We start from the raw sequence: 8,337 nt of genomic DNA, 5'->3' as shown, positions 1-8,337 counted from the left end.
TATACTTTAACTTTAACTTATTATTGTTTTACTACAATAATAAGTTAAAGTAAATTAAAAAGTTCAGTGTGCCTTTAGGATGTTTTTGTTGTTTTCACAAGTCTGAAAGAAGGCTTGATATGGAAGTATCTCGTATCTAAATCAATTTGACTTTCGTATGCTTCTTTACGCCTGCCATTGATTCTTCTGCAATAGAAACACTTTTTGTTTATACGCAAAGAAATGGAAATTCCCCAGATGCACAATTTGTGAGGAGGAACGTATACATTTTTAATGACGTGGATCAATAAGCATCTGTTGATAACACAACACAGAATAAAATGATTTCTGAGTATGAATCACTGCAAACTGACATGCTAATATTGCTGCCATTGTGTGAGTGGATAGATGCTTCAAAGCATCAATCAATTGTTATACCAGACAGTTAAAGGAGTTGAAGTCTCATTTCAATAAACATAAAGCAAACAATGATAAAATCTCCCTTCACTTGTAAGATGATGTCTTAAGTGCATAGATGTTATGAATATAAAACATTGAACAACCAAATACCCAGAGGAACTAACTCTATCCCCCACTGACCAGACCTGAACTCTTATTAACTCGCATTATGGCTCTGTGACATTGTTTGCAATAATTTGCAAAGTTTAAAGGGGAAAAGCAAGAGGAATCACACTTTCATTAAATTAAATATGTCACTCATGTTCACTAAGCCAGCATCAAGAAAACAGCGCTGTGACCTTACAGTAATAATTATGTGGTCTCATAAAACACTAACCAAGGCATAAAATGTTTCAAGTACTGGAATACATTTTTTGCAAGTGGATCCACCCTTTAAACATGAACAAAGCAACCACTGGTCACACTGACACTCTCAAATAGTAAAGTTTGCTTTGTGCAAGCTGTTCTTGGTCATTCTTGTGCCAGACCTGACCATGCCTCACTGTGCAAGGTCAACATGATATGATCTTAAAAAAATCCAATATGCCATAGCAGAATCGCAACAGACAGCAATATCAGTCTGACAAAGAAAATTCCAGTTGGACTCTAAAAAGGTTAAAAGATGATGAGGGAAACGAGACAGCTGTGGAAAGTTGTATGTTGGTTTTCATAAATTCTGAGTGTGTCACACTGACCACTTGTCAATGGTTTCAGCTCACAGATACATATTTTCTTGCATTTTATTCACAACAAAGAACTGAAGAGAAACTGAGCCATCACAGTGAGAAATGGCTCAGTCTCTTCCTCTACTTCAGTTTTGGCAGTGACATGCTGTGCAGTTTTTTTGTTTTTTTCTAGTCACACTGTGATTGAAAGTTTACTGTTTTCTGTGTCTGCTGGAGTAAAAAGTACAAGACAAACCTCTTGGTATCTTGACAAACGAGTATAAAGTGGCCAGCTTTGTAATAGGCAAGGACATAGACTCTTGAGAATTGTGGTGGAGCCGCAAATGAAGAGGAAGTTATATTTTATAATGAACAATAAACATCCTCTGTGCATAATTCTGACTGGACAGAAGAGCAACTGAAGTGAGAGGCTCATTGCACTGTGATGCAGGACGGAGCAATTCAGAGATCCTTTGTTCTCACAGTCATACACCTTTTAACAGTGACTGCTAACATAATTTTTGGTCTAACAAAATACACAGTGATTGAAAACGTATTTATAGTCTGATGGATTCTGTCTTATTCTAGTCTGTTAACTAGGACGGTGTTAGACAAGTGTTAATCTACAGGAAGCTGTATGCCTGCATGAAGGTAAAAAAAAAAAAAAATCATTTTAAATGTTACTTAAACTTCAGAAATCACAAAATAATTTCAACTTGGAGTTGAAATCTGTAGCTATCCTGTAATATTCATTTTTATGGCACTTCCTGTTATAGAATTTCTTAGTTGCACCTCCTAAGTAGGTGAAGCGATCACTGCAGCAGAATGTAAAAAACAAACAAACAAACAAACAAAAAAAAACAATAAAAATACTCTGTTGTGATAAGTTGGACACAGCAAGCTCAATGCTCAAGCATAATCTCATCATAAAGAGACTTATTTCTTTCCATTCGATTCTGTGATGTTATAAGTCGCTAAAAGTTCCTTTACTTTTGAGACAGATGTCATATTCAAGTGAGTGTGTTCAAAGGAACTCGAGCAGAAAGCGATTTTATCCATGGCATACCAGTATGTATGAAAAGGCTGTCACTGTTATTTCAGACAAGCATCTTTCATGATCTTTTTATACTGTTAAGTCGGTCGACACTGCTAACTGTATCGGAGATCGTCTAGAGGAGAAAACCTTGGGATTTTGGAGTCATTTTGAAGAATGACATCCAAGACATTGCAGTACTGGGCTTTTCCTGGACTTGACATGATGCATATTATTCTGGTTGACTCTCAATCAGCTGTCCATGCTGATGAGTTGATCAGGATTGATAACAACCAAAATAGCATTAGCAAATTCACATGGAAGATAGCCTGGCCATTGCTGTATTCAAATCTGTCTTATAGCAGAGTCTGGGCCTTCTCCTGTTTACTAGGATTGCCTCTGGTAGAATTTCTACGAGGCCAATCAGCAAACAGAAGGTGAAGTTGTGAACGATGATGTAAATTTTCTGCGCTGTGTTAAAATTGTAATCTGTAGGACACTCTCTGTTTTGAGGTCCATGGGAGTTTGCAAGTACTTCATCTTGTTTAACACTCCCTGCGTAGCATCAAACTCTGATGGATTAATGCTGTGTGTAGCCTGGTTGATTCACTCCAAACCAGCTTAAATTCCACATTACCATTGGATAGAAACAGACGGCAACAAGCAACTTTCATTTTACCATGCTGAGACGATTTTCGTAGAGTTTACCAGTATCGTACCCAAAAGGCTTCAAGGAAAAAGGAAATCCACCACCTTCACTGCTGAAATACAAACATAAAATTTAACGTGCAATTGTATCTCATGGACGTAAACTGTTTACTTTTTTGAAATTATTCACAGCAGCTAAAATGATTTTGTAAAATCTTACTGCAATGCGAAGTCTGCACTACAGGCAAAGGAATTACTGATACCACACAAAATAATTAACCATCTCTTCAATATATACCACAGATCAACTTATAATCATTAGATAATTTTTCTTGCAAAATCCAGGCAAGAAGAAAAACTACCCTCATTTCTGCGACTGTCTATTTAAATGTGTATTTGTGTTAACACAGAGGTCCTGAGCAACCAGAGTACAAAATGATCATCCTTTATGCAGTTTTTTTTTTTAAACCAGGCAGAAGGTGAAGCTTTGTTTTGTTCTGCGTGTGGGCAGAAGGGATGGGCCGTATATTGTTAAAACTTTATGCGTCATAAAGCTGTAGGTAGTATGAAAGTACTGTGAGGCTGCATATGAAACGGCAAAGCTTTTACTACAAATCTTGCACACCGGCATCACAGGTGACAATAGAGTCGACACAGATTTGTATTTGCTGCAGATTTATGAGAGTGTAAACACTTTGGTAGGGAAAAGATTGTGAGGGAAATTTTATGCTGCCTGTTTTATTAAACAGCGCAGGAATGAATTAAATTCACATTCAGCTCCACAAAGTGCAAGACTGTGACTTTTAAATTCAGCCATGTATCAAGTGTTGGGGGTTCTTGCTATCAGAGTGCTAGAGCTGCAAATACAGATTACTACCATTTAGATTTTTCAACAGTATTATAAAAAAGAGAACTATTTCTTTGTGCAGCACTCTGTTACGTGCACACACTTTCCAGAGCTTTATGTACTAAAAAAGGAAAAGAAAAAAATCTTCACGCCTGGCAAAGCTCTTGACACAAATACGCTGCTGCGGTATGTGCAAATGTAGATCTGTCTACAAAACAGAGCATTCTGCATACCCTCTGGAGACACATATTGTTGACTAAGAAAACAGATCCAATTAATTATTCACAGTATCTTCCTTCTTGAGAATGTCCTCTGACCCAGGCAAGAATTATATCTGGCCCTTTGCCCTGTTTTGCTCATCCATTTGGGTGATCAGGGCTTGGAAGACAGGCAAGAAGGAGCGGGACCTATCTACACAACCGTGAGCTATATCTACAGTGATACGACTGGTAATAAGGTTAAAAGGGCTGTCCATCAAAAAGCATTAGATCTCACCGACTCACTGTCTTCCCTGGGATACCCAATCAGGGCTCAATGAGCTGTGAACAGGCTCTGGGGAGATTAAAGTGATAAAAGTAACTTTGGGAAATGGACAGCTTTTGTGACAGGGACAATTATTAAGAAATCCTTCAGTCAGTTTGACCTTCTATCTTTTCTTTATTAGTCTGAGAATGTAGAAAAGTAAAGTTTTTAATGGCGAGGACAAAGATGGTTTGAAAGAGACTAACAGTGCGCACAGCGTGAGTGAAACAGTGAAACTCCTCTGACGAACCCTTTTTAAAAACACAGCATGAGCAGCAGTAATTGGAAAACTCTTATTGCATAATGTTTCTTTTAAAGCCACAAAGGAATAGTGAATGATGGTAACATATGTACACTGGTAATTTTTGTAAGAATGTTGAGCCCCACGCTCCTGTCACAGAACTGAGCACATCTTTTCACCTGAGGCCCGTCTTTTGCGCAAAACAATTTTATGTTTTAACCTTACTGAATTGTTGCTGAATAGCCCAGGACACTCTTGTTAAAAACTTGTTTTATTCTCAATGAGTTTTTCACTTCCTGTTTAAATAGAAGTTCACAAACATTGCTTTGTCTATAAGGATAAACAATTAGATAATAACCGTTAAATTTCTTTGATTTTTTTTCTCCTTCAGTCCATACTGTACTTAGCAGAGAGACAAATCAATAGGCTCCACTGAATTTACATTACCCATTTTTGAATTGCAGAAACAGTAGCCCGGCCATTGCCTTCCTGTTCAACTGCCTGTAGTTTTAGCAATGGCAGCGTTCAGTCCATGTTGGCCACGCTTCCAAATTTTGAATTAACGTTAAGGGCCGCCTCGTTCAGCTTCTCTCTTCACAGCAGCACAGGCAATTTCCACTAAGCTTCATAATGTGGAACTTCGTGTTGCATACGTCACAGGCAAACGCTAGTAATTGGATAACATTTAAAACTTCAACAGATGCCAAGTCTCCAGGAAGCAATCGCTTCTTGACTCTCTGTACGAAGCAAATGGCGCAGGAGAAGGGGCTAATTTTTTTTACCATATAGAAACAGTAGTAAAGAATCTATGCAGTGAACTTTAGGACATAGTTTGTGTCAATAGCTGTCATGGAGTAAATACACTAATAGCTATTTAGAGCAGGTTCCATTCAATATTTAGCTTCCACCTTATGAAGGATTTTCTAAACAGTTTGAACCAGAGCAATGCTATTTCTTTCTATGCCTCATCACTGTTACGCCACACAGAATTTATGTTCTCACATGCACCATATGCTAATTGCATGCTAACTGCACAGAGACGTTGAAGAATCCTGATAATGATTAGCTGGGTGTGCTAGGAGTTGTGTTTTTTTTTTTTTTCTGTCTTTTTAACTTGTTCTAAAAGTTTCTGCACAGAAACAAAGAAATGCGATTTAATTTTGTTTTGTATGGCAAGAGTTCACGTTTGAATTGGTCCACCTCTGAGTAGCAATTTGCTTTTCACCGTTTTCTAAAAATGTGTTTGCTGTGACTACATGCACAGCTTTAGCATGTTAGACATCAACCGTGTACAAACGCTCCAAGCAACCCCTCTTACGAGGCAGAAATTTTGTAAGTCAACATGCTAAAGAGATTGATTCGAATTATGAAAAATTTCTCTCTAAATGCAGTTCGGAATATTCATGAAAACTCCCAACACCTATCATGAAATGTGTTACTTTATTTTCTGCTTTTGTAGCATCTATGAAAACACAGTGAAAAACCAAAAATCAATACAACATACTGTGCTTTATGATGGTAAAGTGGAAGACCCCCCCAACCCCCAATTCCTGCTGCATCACACAGAGGCACACACACATCGACATTCGCTTCGGCTTTACTCTTGCTCCCCGATGCTGCGCTCGTGAAACTCCTGCATTGCACTGAAAGAACTACAGAGCAGAATCCGAGGAGAACCAAACAGCAGGACTGTTGACAGGCTCCTCTCCGCTTGCGTCAGAGATTCATTGCCTTTCTGATTACCCTGCCCCCGCCACGAGAGCGAGTGGATGCATAGAGATGATCTATGTAGCTCTGCAGTGGCATAAGATAAAACAGGGCATGATGTGATGAGCGCTGGAGGAGGGGAATTTGTGTACTTTTCTCATCAACACTTTTTTTTTTGTTGTTGTTTTTTGTTTTCCACCTCTCATGCTCCACAACTACCTGGTATCCCTCATTCTCCCCTCTCTTGCTATTTATCACAGGCTTGTTTGGCGCTCACAGCTTTTGGGTCCCTCATAAGGAGATGCACACTTTTCATCCGACAAGTCACTGGAGAAGGGATTGGAGAGATGAAACGCAGCATGCGATGCCAACTGCAGTCAAATGTATAGGTGGGGGGAGCTTGGATGTGGTGCCACAGTGGTATCATGCATCAGCAGCTTTAAAAACCTTCCCTTTCGTATTTTATCTAGCCCTTCTGTTTTATCCTCTTTTTTTTTTCTTCAACAGTAGAGGCTTACCTTCAGGTCTCTGCAGGAGTAACTGGCAGGCTCCCTTCAAGGCATTTCAAAGCTGCTCTTCGCCCCACGACTGTGCGCTCCTTCCCTGGCTTTGTTCAATCAACAACAGCCCTCCTGCCTCCCTCCTGCCACCCAGCTCCGTCTGCTCTTCACTGCTCTCTGTCTACTTCTGTGCGAGAGGGGGGTCTGTGTTTGTGTGTGTGAGGGAGAGTGAGAGAGTAATGGAGAGAGCAAGAGAGAGACGGCGAGAAAGGGAAAGCGGATAGGAGAGAAGATGTGAAGGATGTTACGAGCTGTGGGGTTTTTTCTCTGATATTCTCACTTTTCCCACCCTTGTCTTTGGTGATTTGAACTTTGTGTGAGCCTTTTTCATCCTATTGCAAAGGCTTACAGAAATCGGTCCAAAAATAAGTCAAGTACATGGTTCATGGTGTGAAGAAGGGATGAGTACGTATGTGTGTTTTGATACTGCAGACAGAAAAAAAAAAAAAAAACCTGTGTTAAAGAGGAGGCTGGCATAATCAATTGCACTAAAACAGCAGTTGAATAAAAGCCTGCAGGGTGCAAGAGTGATAAAAAAAAATAGAAACGGAGAAAAGAAGAAGGGGAGGAAAAAAAGTGAAGCAGGATGAGCATAAAGAAAAGAAGCCAGCAGATTCAGAATGTCACATTAAAGTTCTTGAGTGGATGTCACACAAAAAGATCCAAATTTTCTTCTAACTCTAAAGACGCAACCTGTTTTCAAAATCTAACTCAGGACACATGGGGGTTCTTAGAGTACTGACAACAGCTCTATTTGTGTCACAAATTTCCATCTTCAATAGTTAATGAGCAAAATCGGCAACGGCCCCTTCCTACGTCTCCGGCTAGACAAATAAACTAAAGCAGCTACTGCTGCCGTCAAATATGTGCCCATTTTCATTAAGTAGGTTTCACTACTTAGAGCTGATCTGTTTTGCTGTGTTTCTCACGTAGATGAAGCCGGTTAAGGAGCTGCTGCTGCCAATAACCACTTTGATTCACTGTGAGCTTGAAGCAGGACAGAAATGCAGACCAGAGCTTTGGAGCAGCAGGATGTTATTTTGAACTGCACAGGGAACAACAGAAGAAACCAGGAATAAAGAATAATCAGTAAGCTTATATACATGGAGAACTGCTGAATGGCATCATGGGAACCAGGTGAGTCCGGTAAGGGATTCCCATCCTGCTCCTCCAGCTGGGGAAACCACTAAGCAGGGGAACTGAGAGAAAGACACAGATAGTGCAAGGGGAGCTGAACTAAACACAACGGAGAGAAACTCTATTATTAGAAATAAACTAAATGTAGAAACAGAAAACCGGAAATGAATAAAAACCTAACAAGCTAAAAAAATGAACTAACCAGAGCAAAATCCAGTGGCAGAGATAGATCTTCATTGTAAATAACTGACTCCAAGCTAAACACCTAGCCCTCTGTTTTCAGCTTTGGTCAATGCAAATCATAATCAACTACTATTATTTACATGTGTTGTCTAAAATATGTCCAGTTCAGTGCAGGACAGCACTGCTTCAATTTATTTCAAACTTATTTCAACATCTCAAGCAATATTCTTTTCAGCACATCCTTTTCAACAATATCACAATCTATATTTTGTTCAAATGAGCTTTCAGAAATCTAAGCCATAAAAATGAAATAAAATAGAAAAATGAAATTATCAACTAAAAATAAAAACACAATT

At 39.1% G+C, this 8,337-nt stretch overlaps 1 protein-coding gene across 1 annotated transcript in view; it reads right to left on the bottom strand.

Moving 5' to 3' along the window:
• Positions 1 to 6,859, bottom strand: part of kcnj5 (potassium inwardly rectifying channel subfamily J member 5) — a 26,382-nt gene extending 19,523 nt beyond the window's left edge. Inside the window, exon 1 of the mRNA XM_007562756.2 lies at positions 6,620 to 6,859. The gene's annotated coding sequence lies outside the window, so the exon portion shown is untranslated. The remainder of the gene's footprint in view (positions 1 to 6,619) is intronic.
• Positions 6,860 to 8,337: the final 1,478 nt, after the last annotated feature.

The sequence above is a fragment of the Poecilia formosa genome, unplaced genomic scaffold (genome assembly GCF_000485575.1).
Source record: "Poecilia formosa unplaced genomic scaffold, Poecilia_formosa-5.1.2 Scaffold141, whole genome shotgun sequence".
Lineage (NCBI taxonomy): Eukaryota > Metazoa > Chordata > Actinopteri > Cyprinodontiformes > Poeciliidae > Poecilia > Poecilia formosa.
This window is presented reverse-complemented; position numbering and strand designations above follow the sequence as displayed.